We start from the raw sequence: 13,647 nt of genomic DNA on the forward strand, positions 1-13,647 counted from the left end.
AATGCACAGTGTGTTTTGAATAATGATTTCTAAACCAATTACTTTGTCAGCTGTTATCCATCTAGATGGGATGGGCCGGGAGAAGGCTTCTGTCTATATAAGCATTTAAAGTTCAGATGACTGACCAACGTGCTTTGGCAAAGACATTTTCAAAGTTTCTGCTGTAAGCTTTTTATTTCTTTTTTCCTGCCAGAGTTAATTTATAATCATATAAGTCCATCTTAACCTGCATTTGTGAATGAACTCTCAGCTTATGAATTAAGAAAAAACAAAACAAAACAAAATCTTCTCTGGGGAGAGATTGACATTTTTATAATCTTTGTCAGTGGGTCTGTTCAAATGGAGTCTAAATATCACGCTAATGGTATCGATACACATGGGTTCAGAGGGCCTACATAAAACATGCTTGAATTGTCAAAGATATTCTGGTGACTTTTGTGTTTCTCCCAGCTCTAAATTAACATTGATTCAACAAAATCTATGTCGATCCTGTTTTTAATCATGGAAGAATTCTGAGGCTCACTCTGTGTATGTAATAGAAATCTGAAACCAAGGAAGTGTAATGAGATGGACACTGCTCCTTCACTTCTGAACACTTCCCCTTGATATAACACACACAGCAAAGTCCACCAAGGAGCCAGCTCAGCAAAACTGCCCCCACACATCCGCCTGGAACCAAAGAATAAATAGAAGGCAGCCGGCTCCCAGAGAACCCTCCTTCCATCACTCCAGACATTACCTTGCTCTCCATGGATAATCAGACCCTGGCTTGTCTTTCCATGTCATCCCTGGCTACAGTCAACAGCAAGCCAAAGCAATGAGATGAGAACTGATGAGCTCACAGGACAAGGGGTCTCCACGAGCTTCCACCCACAGGGACTGGTTCTGTATGCCCTGCTCAATTTCAGCAAACAAAGGCCATTCACACCATGAGGAGACCGGGGCTCATCAACCCAAACAGAAGGCTCTCTCCTCAATAGGACGCCATGCAGGTATGGACACCAAACCAAACATATCAGCCAAAGACTTCTCTTCCTCCCCCTCCTGTGGATGGTACAATAATGCCCATCAATGATGATATATTAGTTACTTGTCTGTTGCTGTTTCAAAATACTACGATCAGGGAAACGTACAGAAGGAGGGGTTTATTTGCTCCAATTAGAGTCTATTACTATTACAGTAAGAAGCGGAAGGGCATGGTGGCCGGAGCAGAAGTTGAGCTCCAAAGCAGAGAGTGAACTCAAAACAGTATGTATGTTTAAACTCTCAAAGCCTGCCTCCAATGACATATCTCCTCCAACAAGGGCACACCTCCTAAGCCTCTCCTAACAGTGCCACTAACTGGAAACAAAGCATCCAAATGCTGGAGACTGTGGGGAACATCTTAATCCACAACAGATAATGACAACAGCTTGCATTGGCTTACTGGGTAAAAGATGACACTGACCTGAGGGTACATATATCTTGTCAAAGGTCCTTAGAGTCTGCTATAGAACCTATCTATTAAGTTACTGGGTTTTCCAAGTAACTGCTTGAGTTCAAACTGCATGCCACAGCCTTTGCATTCACAAGCACACTGTATTGCAGGGTCTGGGGAGATGGATCAGTCTTGCAACTGGGCTTGCAAGCACAAAAACCGGAGTTTCACCTCCAGGACCTGTATCAAGAACGCTTGGTGGACATAATGTGCTTATGATATCAGCCCTCCTAGCCTACTTGGTGACTTCTAGGCCAGTGACAGGCTCTGTCTCAAAAACAAAGTAGATGGTGTCTGAGGAATAATAATATCTTAGCTTCTCTAAGCACATGCACAGATGTGTGCCTGCACACACTCACACAGGACTACACATACATATACATGCATATAAAAATAGGATTGTGGGGGGGGGGTCAGGAGTAAAGTATGAACTAAGTATTCACATGACCCTAGGTTCAATCTCAAAAGCCCCTCTCCCCTAAAAAAGCTATGCCATTAAGGTCCTAGATAGGGTATGGAGCAAGTATTAATAGAACAATAGGTCAGCTGTGAGTCTCTGCATCCTGAGACGTGTTATGCAGCTGGGGAAACCATGGCCAGTGATGCCTTTCCAATAGTATTCACTGAGCCCTGTTCTCTGTCTCAGCGTCGACTCCTCTGTTTCAGTGGTGACTCTTCTCCTTGGGAAAGCTCCTGTAACATCTGCTTTTCTTGCTGCCCTGGCTGAATCCCTGGCAAGAAAGGTTCATCTTGGCTCACAGTTTGAGGGGCACAGCCCATCATGGAAGGGAGAAGACATGGCTACAGGTAGGAGTACACATCTGGGCCTCCTCTAATTTTGACTGGACAGGAAGCAGAGAAATGACAGGAAATGGGATTGAGCTATAAAACCTCATGCTTGCTTCTAGTACCCCATTTCCTCCAAGGCTTCACTTCCTACACACGGCACCACCAGCTGAAGATTAAATGTGCGAACACACGAACCTGTTGGGATAGTCCACACGCAATACACACCACTCCCTGTCTACCTGCTAACACTGAACCTAGTCTGTCCCCAGAGTCAAAAAACAAAAAAACAAAAAACAAAAACAAACAAGCCAGAGGGCTGGAGAGATGCTCTTCCAGAGGTCCTGAGTTCAATTCCAAGCAACCACATGGTGGCCACAACCATCTGTAATGGGATCTGATGCCCTCTTCTAGTGTGTCTGAAGGCAGGTACAGTGTACTCATACACATAAAATAAATAAATAAATCCCGGGCTGGAGAGATGGCTCAGAGGTTCAGATGGGAGAGGCCGGTTTGATTAAGACATTACCTAGAGGTTCACGGATGAAAGCTTGGGTTGGGGAAGGAAGGTTTCCCACTTGCAAGTCTGGGTCAGTTTCCGAGAAGGGAAAAAGTAACTGCCCATTACAGCAACACAGATTATTTTAAGAAACACAGCCATGGGCACCCAAAGGTCAGGTTACATACGCAAGCAAACACAGCTAGTCAGCAGAAGGTCTGAGGCCAGTGTGCAGGCTCCTCTAGCTCCTCTGATAATTGCTATTATTTATGAGAATGCAGAACCATCAAGGTCATATAGTGTCGGGCAGGCTAAGATAATTTCCCAGGGGCTAAGAATCTTAGACAACATTCACTCTCCCTTGCATGTGGTGGTGGTGGTGGTGGTGGTGGTGGTGGTGGTGGTGGTGGTGGTGGTGGGGTGGGGTGGGGTGGTAGGCATACCGGCCTGGGACATGCTGCCTGATTGATGGTACAGGAGAGGTGAGGGCTAGGATTCAGCTGTCCATTACTGAGGATTAATGTTAAATAGGAAGCTACAGATCTTCTCCAAATTCCCTTTAGCTGTTGAATTTTATTCTTAGCCTTCCAATCTTACAGAAAGTGGACAGCTGGTGACTATATTAACTAGCCTTTGCTGCCACAACAAATGTGGTGGTGCAAACAACAGTCACTCAGCTGCACACAGAGCTGGATACTGGGAGTCCAAGTTCAAGGGGCCAGCGGGCTTGGTCTCTCCAGAGGCCTCTCCTTAGCTTGCCGGTGATCAATGTCTTGTTGCCATACAGGGATACCCCTGTTGTCTCTTTCTCTTTTTATAAAGACACTAGTTCCACTGGAGGGAGCCTCCACCTTTGCTCTCATGAATCTTAATCACCCTGGTAAAGGCTCTGTGTTCAAGTTAAGTCCTGCTGGGGGCTGCGTTCATCGGGAATAGAGGCAGGGCACACAGGCAGCCTGACAGAGCAGTCCACACACAACTTTCACAGATATTTGTTGATTTCTTTTCTAAGCAGAGTTCCCTGGGAGGTACTAAGGCCAGAGATAAGAAACCCTCTGGCCTCCAACAGATTACAGTCCAGCTGGAGGAAGATGTGAGTGGGCAAGAGGCATCGGTGGGTTACGAAGACTAAACCAAGATCAAGCAAGACTTGGCAGAGGCTCCGGTCTCTACATTTTCTAAATCTACCCTCCTAAGGAGCAGGGTCTGAGGTGCATTGAGTGCACATTTCAACTGTAATACCACTTGCGATTCCCAAGCAAAATACAACATGCTATGTTGCATTTAGCCAACCTCACAAAGTGAAGGAGCAAATACTAAATGCTAGGACCACAGCACCGTACACATGTGAATTAGTAAGTGAAGCGAGCGTGTGTGTCTCGGAAAGCTATGGAAAGGCATGGACGGGGGCGGGAAACATCAGCAGCCTTTAGACAGCTGACATCACCCTCACAGGACGGAAGCTGAGGAGGGGACAGCGCCGTGTTCCAGGACGTTTCTGATCCAGGGAACAGGGAGTGGTCTGGTCCCAGGAGTGGACACTCATAGAGGATGCCAGTCAATTCCTGCAGGGTGCAGCTGTACCGCAGTATGCAGCATCATGTAGCTACAGAGGCTGCCAGGGCCACCGAAACTGCCATGTTCACGGCTGGGACTGAGGAAGGAAAGAACAGGAGGTGGGGTGGAGGCTCACAGACAGGCCACACAACAGGTAGAGGGAAGGCACCCCTGGGGTCAGGTGGATAAGTGGGAAACAGAGCTGCAAATAACCGTTAGTCTAGAAAGCCTTCTTCCCAATCTATTTAGGGGGGGAAAAAAATCACACCTGAAATCATTATAATTTGAAGAGTAACTGAATAATGAAAACTCAGTTCAGAACCAAAGGTATTGCCTCTTCAATTTCACTTGCTAGTTCCCAACTTAATTTTTAAGTTAAGACTCCTCTAATGAGACTCAAAACTGTTCTCGATGAATTCAAATGGCAATAAGGGGAAGAAAAGATGCTAAATGAAAGATGTGTTCCATCTCATACACTTGCCTGCTGGGGGCTGGGAGCCACAGAGAGGGCAGATATAATTCTCCGCTACACAGACCATCTAACTACAAATTGCATTTGTCAGACATGGGAGTCAGCGGACCTGAAAAGAACAGGGACTGCTGAAAATAGTCTCTACGTCACAGACTTGAACTTGGCAAACATACATACATGCTATACACACGTGAGCATGGATGCACCGGCATACACCGGCAGCTACATATTCATTTACACACATATACAATTTGCTTTGACCAAAGACTTGATTTGTGCTTGTTTTGCTCTACCTGTGAGAGCAGACAGACACTGCCCACTTCTCTGGAAGCAAATGCGTGTGCAAACCCATGCTCCGTGGCTGTAACTGGGTGTGTATAACTGGGTGCAGGGGCATTCGAGCTCATTAAGGACAACGGTCCTAGCATTGCTGGCTTAAGCTGCCATCCTGGAAGGTGCCCCATGTACTCAAAGTGACAGTCACACAAGAGGCCTCTACAAGAGAACTGCAACTCCGTGCCCCACAGAAGTCATCGGAGACATATATGTATTAGTTTAACTGGCACTGCTTCTTTAGAGGAGCCTGATTGTACAGGACCTGTGGTTGAACCCAAGAGCCGCTCACTTTCCATTGGCCTAGGTAAGAGAGAGGGTTTACCTTGTCTAAGCAGGAACAGATAGAGTAGCTCCTTATCCCCGGTTCATTGTGTTCAGACTTTTTTTTAAATCACACTGGTAGGTTCTAAACTAGGGTATAGTGGATGACAGGGTAGTTAGCTGATGGTAGTTAGTTTCCAAAGCTAAGAGAAATAAATAGTACAGTGCAATGCTGGTCCGGCCTGGGCCATGCCACTACCCTCGACCTGTCGCCAAGGCCAGAGAGTGTCTATCAGAAAAACTCTCTGATGTAGGACTTAGAGGCCCACAGTGGTCCTACAAGATGGGAAATGAGCTGTGGTCCAAGCACTGGTAGACGGTAGGCCTGTGAGCCAACAGACAAGGGATCAACTCATTCCCGTGCTGTGTGAAATAAGAGGCTGAAGTGCAGGGCTTAAGAACAAGACGGATTCGATATAGAACTGTTCTTTGTACACGCCTCACATTTTGGTCTTTATTAAGACTTTGTCACAGTCTTGTTGCAAATGTCACCAGAGCAGAGACTTATGCTTCTAATTCATGCTTGTAATTGGTGTCCAATTAGAATCAGATTACCTGAGCACACCCCAGAAAACTCGTTTGAGCTCGACACAATGGCACACATCGGGAAATCAGAGCTTGAGAGGCTAAGGGAGGAGGGCCAGAAGTTTCAGTCCAGCCTTGGCTGCATAAAGAGTCCCAATGCCCCCCAAAATAAAAACAATCTACAGGTTAAGAAGCACTAGCTAATGTATGCTTTGGTAACTGCTAGGGAGGGGTCGGCCCACTGGGACCCCTCTTCAAGGATGGCCTAAGTTCCTTTCCACCACTTCAGTAGCTGGCTCTCGCTTCCTGTTGCTCGACCTCCCTGTATACTGAAACAGACCTTTGTTGGGTCTGGTTTTATCCAGCATAATCCAGGACACTAGGTCAAAGAACAAGACCTACAAATCACAGGCAACTCCAGCGCAACCCAATGGAGCCTTCTTTCTGTTTGTTACATTTCTGTGGGACTACAGTCGTTCAAGCATGGCAAGAACTGCAAGGGATGCTCTCGGGAGGAGAGCCTGAGTCTTTCCCAGCCTCAATACACCAGAGATTGAAAATGACCTAAAATGACCTTAAATGCCCTAAAGGCATCTCTATAGTCGATCTGGGGGAGAATGCTTGTTGTTGTTGCTTGAGGGTGAAGGTATACGAAGCTGCAGAAGTATGCACAGGTGTTACCGTGAACATAATGAAGGCTCTACACACACACTGCCTTTTAATTCTCACCAAGTTCCTGAAGTTGGGACTCTTGCTTTTTGGACTGGGCAGAAAGCACAGACTTCCACCAATCAGATGAGCTGCTTGAGGGCACGTGGTTGGGGCGGCAGGGGTGTGTCATCCCAGGGTTCCATTACCCACATCTGGAGCACCTGCATCTTCTATAAGCTGCAAGGACCACTGAGAGTAACGATCTCTTTAAGGCCATTCCACTTAAGAACCTGGGCTACACACATGTGCACACGAATGTAGGCACACGTCCCAACTATGTGCGTGACGGCACAGATACGAAGACCCTAAGGCCTGCCTCTTGGCAAGGGCTTAGGGAGGAAACCCACAGTGAGCAGACAGAATATAAACTTGGCTTCGGGAGCTTAGAGGGGGTAATTTTAAGTCCACTTCTGAGACCATCATACGAACAGCTTGCTCAGAACACATCCTAAAAGCTTCATTATCCTTAAGTCTTTTGGTAATTTTACAAAAATATTTCTAGACCTCCACGCCAGCAGTTCCACAGAGCTTCGAGGGGAATGGCTTTTCCTTTCCAACTGTATTGAAAGCCGGGGCTCTTTGATAAGACACATGCTACGCATGGCAACAGGATCCAAAGCTGCTTCATCTCTACATTTCATAGTCTTGTTATGGGTATGATTTAATAGATTTCAGAAACATTCCTAAACGCTATGCAACCTATAAGAAAACATTCCTATTGGTGAATTTAGTCTAAAGTTTCATCCATAAAAATGAACATCAAGTAAGATCAGTGCTATTCTTTGTACTAACCTTCCAGTGGCTAATTCTAGGACTTTCTTTTCTCCATCCAATCTTTAGCAATCATAAAGTGTGTGTTGGGGGACCGGTTCCATAGGTAAAGCAATTCTCTGTGCAAATGTGAGGACCTGAATTCAAACCGCCCATTGCCGGTCCCTACTGGAGCAGAAAAGCAGAGGCAGGAGGATGTGTGGGAGCTCCCAGGTCACCTAGCTTGAAGTACTTACGTGAAAAGACCCTGTCTCAAAAAAGGCAGACAGTGTGTACTAAGACTGGAGGATGTCCTCTGCCCTCAACACTTGGACCATAGCACGGGCATACCTACAAGTATGTGTGGTGCGTGTACACACATAGACACACAAAGACACACACAGACAGAAAGACAGACAGACGCACAGACATATACACACAGAGGGGAAGTGGGGGAAACAGATGCCTTGCCTCTTGAGGAAGTCTCTGGTAGATGTTTTCAGTTTCCTGTCCTCAGCCTTGGCGGCTGGAACGTCTTACTCAGCAGTCTGCTCACAGGGTTGCTTTATGAGCGCTATGAGACTTTCATGAAGACAGTTACTAGAGACCGAGGTCTGGAGATTAGCTAAAGTTAGGGTCAAGCAGGGAAATGCAGACTATGGAACTGAAGGGGCCTTCAACTGCATGGCAGGCTACTGATGTGGGAAGTTTAGACAGTTGGGCTCACAGGTGTGGGGGTGCAGCTCAGCTCTGGCCTAGCACGCACAAAGCCTTCAGTCTCCATCACCACACCAACTGAATATGCTAATGCACGCCTGCAATCCCAGTACTTGAAAGGTAAATGGACATTGCAAGTCTGACGCTGACCTGTACTAGATACCTAAGACCCTCCATTCCAAAATAAATAAATAACTGGACCAGCAAAGATCAAAATGAACTAACGGCCTCTTTGAACATCGTACTTCCTTGTTATTTTTTAATGAGCATAAAAGCATGTTCCAAAGCACACAAAGAGAGATTAGAGGAGCCCAGGAGCACCCCTTAACTTCACCTCTGTAAACAGAATGGCAAGCTGACAATTACTGCAGCTTCATAAAAAGCTTTCCTCACTGCAGGACAAAAAGACAAACAATGCGGAGGAAGACTTGAGTCTACCCTGGCCAAGGAGAACAGAAGGCAGTGAGGTCTGAGGGCAAATGTGGAGAGGGGCAGCCCCCTCTCTGCAAGTAGGTGCGCCCGGGGGCAGCAAGCAGACTTATGCAAGAGGTGAACGCCCTCCTCTGCACGGTGGACAAAAGAGTCAGCTTGCAGAAGGGATGAAAGATGCCAGAAAGCCCAGGGCGAGCTGCCACTTGTGAAAGGGACAGGCGGGCGGGGGAGGGTCTCGGAAAACCCAACAAAACCTGAGATGCTGGCCCTTGGATTCAAGAGCCCAGTGCCAAAGAGTGCTCCCTGAATCCTGCTAGGATCAGCAAAGAGATGCCGGCGGGGCTGATGCTCAGAATGGGAACTGAGAAGAATGTTCCTGAGAGATTTGTGGTGTTCCTCCTGAGTATGTGGAAGAGCCCTTTGGAGATGGAGGAGGTAAACAGGCGAGTGCTGGTCCTGAGGAGTAAGTTCACCGGAAAGAGTTGCCAAAAACTGAACACAGCAAGCCCTCAGGGATGGAAGTGGTGGCGTGGCACTTAGGCACTGGTTGCTCTTCAGGTCACCTGGGTTTGGTTCCTGGCACCCAGATGGCTGCTCACAACCATCTGTAACTCCAGTTCCAGAGCATGCCCTCTCCTGACCTGGAGCTCTGCACCCATGTGGTACACAGATATACATGCAGGCACAACAACCATACACCTAAAATTTAAAACATAAATAAATAAATACGCTTTTTCTGGCTTCCCATCTCACCATGTGACCTCTTCTCCGTGTGTTCCTATCACTGTAATGCCAGGGTCATGAAGCCCTTGTCAGAGGAAGAATTACACGGGCTGGCTCTCTGTGCCTTACCCTTTCAGATTGTGAACAACCTCCGTTTCTTTATCATTTATTCTACTTCAGCTATTTTGCTACAGTAATGGAAGTCAGATTATTACAAGGGTTAAGCCACTTGCTTAGGAAGCCAAGAATTCTTTCTAGGTTGTCTGAATCTGTAATACATGACGACTGAGAGAACTTGGAGAATGTTTGATACCTGGTTGTTCCGGCAGCTGGCAAACACATTCTACCCATCTTCTTGGACCTACCAAAGACAGGTAAAGGTCACACTTTCTCCTTATTCATTCTGATTTTTAGGAAAGTTGCTAGGAAGGATCAGAGCTGTAATTCAGGGAGGAAACTGTCCCAGAGGGATGATCCTCAGTTTACACTGACGACTACATGGTGTTTCCCACGCACCTTGACTAACGTCATGGAGTTTACTGAGGACCAGGGCGTGGGGATCTGACTCAAAACCTGAGTTTTCTGAGCATTCACCCTTGAGCCTTCTGTGGCATGAAATAAAACCAAGTGGGAATTCCCTCATCTATCTATCAGTGAACCCCATGGCCGGGCTATGGAGGCAGAGGCTGTGGTGGGCAGGTGGGAGCAGCCCCAGCAGGAAGCCAACCCAGAGCATGGAAAATCCTGCTCCCCAGAACAGTCATCGTCATGCATGGTTTCCCAATGGTGCACACACAAAGACAACATGAATCTGCCAGCAAAGAACAGGTCTCCCCTGCTCCTCCTGGCCGCTGTTGGCTTGTGGCGGCTTAATCCTGCTCTGTGCACTGAAAATGTCTCTAAGGATTTCTTTCCATTTCATTAGTTTATCCTGTGGGCTGTCAGCAGCTAAGAAAGAAAAACCTGTTGGGTGTGACAGAATGCTTTGATTCATTCACTGCATGCTAGGAACACAGATTTGGTAATGACTTATTTTGATAATAGCTGGTAATAATAATAACAACAGTGGCCCAGTGCTAGCCAGAGTAAAGAAGGAAGGTGAGGGGGAACCGGAGGAGGCAGGGTGTCCAGTTGTTGATGGGGGAAGTCTGAGAAAGAGTTCTTGTCAGTGCTGTTAGCAGCTGGCTTCAGGCCCTCCCCTGTCTGACCACAAGCTGGCCTGAGCAGCTGAGAGACTGGCCCCAGGGCGTCCCTTGGACAGCTCCAGTCTGACACAGAAATGGAGGTGTAGCTTAGTGTGGATGGGTGCGGGAGGTGCTTCTCATGGGACAAACGCTGGCAAGTTCAGGGGCCATCAGGCCTACAAAGGACAGAAAGAGGAGCAGGGAAGGCCAGGCCCAGCTTGCCCCAAGTTGTAGAAGGCAGGAGGCTACGGGTGATGGGGTGAGGAGTGTCTTATGTCCTCTTAGGGTGAAACCACCAGAGGCCAGATGAAGGGGCAGACCAGGGCGAGAAATATCTTTAATTATAAGATACAGACTCATGAAAGTAATTCAAGCCACAGTGACCTAACCTAATGAAATAACCTAAATCTAAATTTGTAATGCTTGTAGGTGGGAAGGGAAATCCTTAAAGAACATCATTCTTTAAGAAAATAAGACATCATTAAGCATATTATATACGTATGTGTGCACACACACACACACACACACACACACACACTGAAACACACAGACGAACACCGAAACTCAAAGCCACGGGGTCTGCTGGGGACACCTGTCAGCTGGCCACTCCTGCATAAATAAATAGCCTCTGAATAAACTCCACTTGTGTTTAGATGCCCGGGTCCCTTGTCAGACAACAGGCTTGTCCCCTTGGGAGGCTCTGCTTGGTTTCTATTGTACAAAAACTGAAGGGCTCTCTAGTCCGTTGGAACTGCTAGAATACTGAAATCGCTTTCACAGTCTACATGACACTCAGAATAAACACTGGGAATTGACAAAATGACCAATTACATGAAGTAGCTCTGCCTGACGTAATACAAAGCAAATCTTCCCCCAGTATTCTCCAACCGAGGTGATTCAACAGCCCAGCCTGCCTGTGATTTTGAACCTGAAGACGGTGCCACCTTTGAGGTCTGAGCAAGGCCTTGAGCACTTCTAGCTTCTCCTTCCTATTGGTTTCATTTAGGCTAGAAAATACCAACGTGCCATTCAGTTCACAAGCCCAGCAAGTATTAGAGGACACGAGGTGGCTCCCTGTCCTGTCAAGTCCCTGGTCTCAGCACACGTTCAGGGTCTCACTTCCACAGGATTAGAACACATTACAGGACGCCCTTACTTGGGTTTGGTTTTGGTTTTGGTTTTGTTATTTTTCAACTTCATGATGGTGTGAAAGCCATATGCCTTCAGGGGGAACTGTCCTTGAAAAGTGGAGCATGGTGATGCACACCTGCAGTCCTAGAAGGACCAGGAGTCGAAGGCTATCCTCTATTACATAGCAAGTCTGGGGTAGCCTGAGCTACACCCTCTATTACACAGCAAGTCTGGGGCAGCCTGAGCTACATAAGGCTATCTCCAAAGAGTAAGAAAAAAAAGAAACTGTCTTTTCAATACTGATCCTTCCTAAGGTATAGGGCCTTATGACACTGGGCAGTAATGACAGGGGGCAAATGCCATCAGCCCCACATTAACAAGGACAAAACACTGACACTTAATAGTGACTTGTGCTGTTAAGCAATGGTATAGTAGATGAAGACCTATGCATATACTATTTTCTACTTTCAGTGGTTTACTTGGATTCAATCAAGGAACACTTGCTATGTCCCAGTCATGTTCCACGTGTCCAGCACCATGTCCCCATTGTTTTACCCTCTGATAGGACATGTGCTGTTGTGGTTTTCCTCTCTGGCAATGCCACATCTATGAATTACACATCCACACACTCTACACATACATACATACTAACACACACATACACACATACCTCACACACACACACACACACACACACACACACACACACACACACACACCTCCTTCTGTTTCAAGTCCTTACTCAAGTGTCAGTTCCCCTAGGAAGTGATGCCCCTCTTCTTCAAACTCCTCCTCCTTCCAACAGAGCCCAGCTGCCTACCCCCCACTCCTGCATCCTATACTCTCCCCGCCATCCGGGCAGCACAGCATCACTGAGCCTGGATGCCTTCCACTTGTCAGAGGGAAGACAAGGTAGGGAGGGATAGTGCTGAGAAACGGGCTTGAGTCAGATACGATTCTAACGTGAGCTTCTGACAGGTGTGGAGGGGCAGCCCCCTTCTTTGCATCCCCGTATCTTTAGGCAGAAAGCTGACTGTGGGCATTCACAACTACTGGACAGCCCTGTAAGCCCCAAAGGAAATGGAATTCCATTTGGGAAACCCTTAAAGCCTGAGAATGATCTTTGGGGGGGGGGGGTCTCAGAGACTCTAAACAGGTAGAATAGAGGGGGTCTCAGAAACTCCAAACAGGTAGGGTAGAAGGGCCTCAGAGACTCTAGACAGGTAGGGCAAAATGATGAAAACATCACAGAAATCAATGCTAGCACATCCCTGCCCATACCCCTAAACTTGGATTTTTATGGTGTTTAAAGGTACATTATAGATGACAGACAGACACACATTATACTCAACTGAATATAGATCCCATGTACACTTGAATCTGTACTAGTTACTTCCCAGTGTATTGGAGGAATCATGATAATTTAAAATCATGAATTAAGAACACGACACATCTACTCGTGACACAGAAGCTACCGCCCGCTCACCCAGCTTTAGGCATTAGCGACTCTTTCCATGGTGTTGTGTCACAGGTACAAACCCAAAAACCTCGTCCCCAGAGAATGTCTTACCTAACATAGAATGGAACAGACTGAATCCTGTAAGAAAAAGCTCTAAGCAAACAAAATCCCACTTCCAAACACAATGCAATGGTGAAGGATACCCACTCCATCAGTGTAGCCTAGCAGAGAAGCCGGTGACTGAACTCTGCTTGAGACAACCCAAGCCCGGCCCCCTCACTGCTAATTCCTTTTCCTTTCTTAGGACACATAGGGTACCCATGGTGGCTATCAAGGTAGGATTTACCCAACTTCATCTGCACACGACAAATACAGAAACATTCCTGCTCCACATTTCATGGACTATTAAAAAGCATGAAACCGTGTGGTCCACGAAACAAGAACCACACCTGCCACCATTGCTGGAACTACTCCAGAAACCCGGTGACAGATGTCTCTTCTTAAGCACAGGAGTTTTTGACTCCTTCATACACATGGCTCGCTTCAGTGTATTCTTTTACAAGGCAT

General features: G+C 46.9%; 1 protein-coding gene across 6 annotated transcripts in view; it reads right to left on the reverse strand.

Annotated features, from left to right (window-relative positions):
* The window catches only part of Foxn3 (forkhead box N3), a 374,947-nt gene that overhangs the window by 86,143 nt on the left and 275,157 nt on the right, over positions 1–13,647 (reverse strand). The gene's annotated exons all lie outside the window — the stretch shown is intronic.

Source organism: Mus pahari, chromosome 7 (assembly GCF_900095145.1).
Source record: "Mus pahari chromosome 7, PAHARI_EIJ_v1.1, whole genome shotgun sequence".
Taxonomy (NCBI): Eukaryota; Metazoa; Chordata; class Mammalia; order Rodentia; family Muridae; genus Mus; species Mus pahari.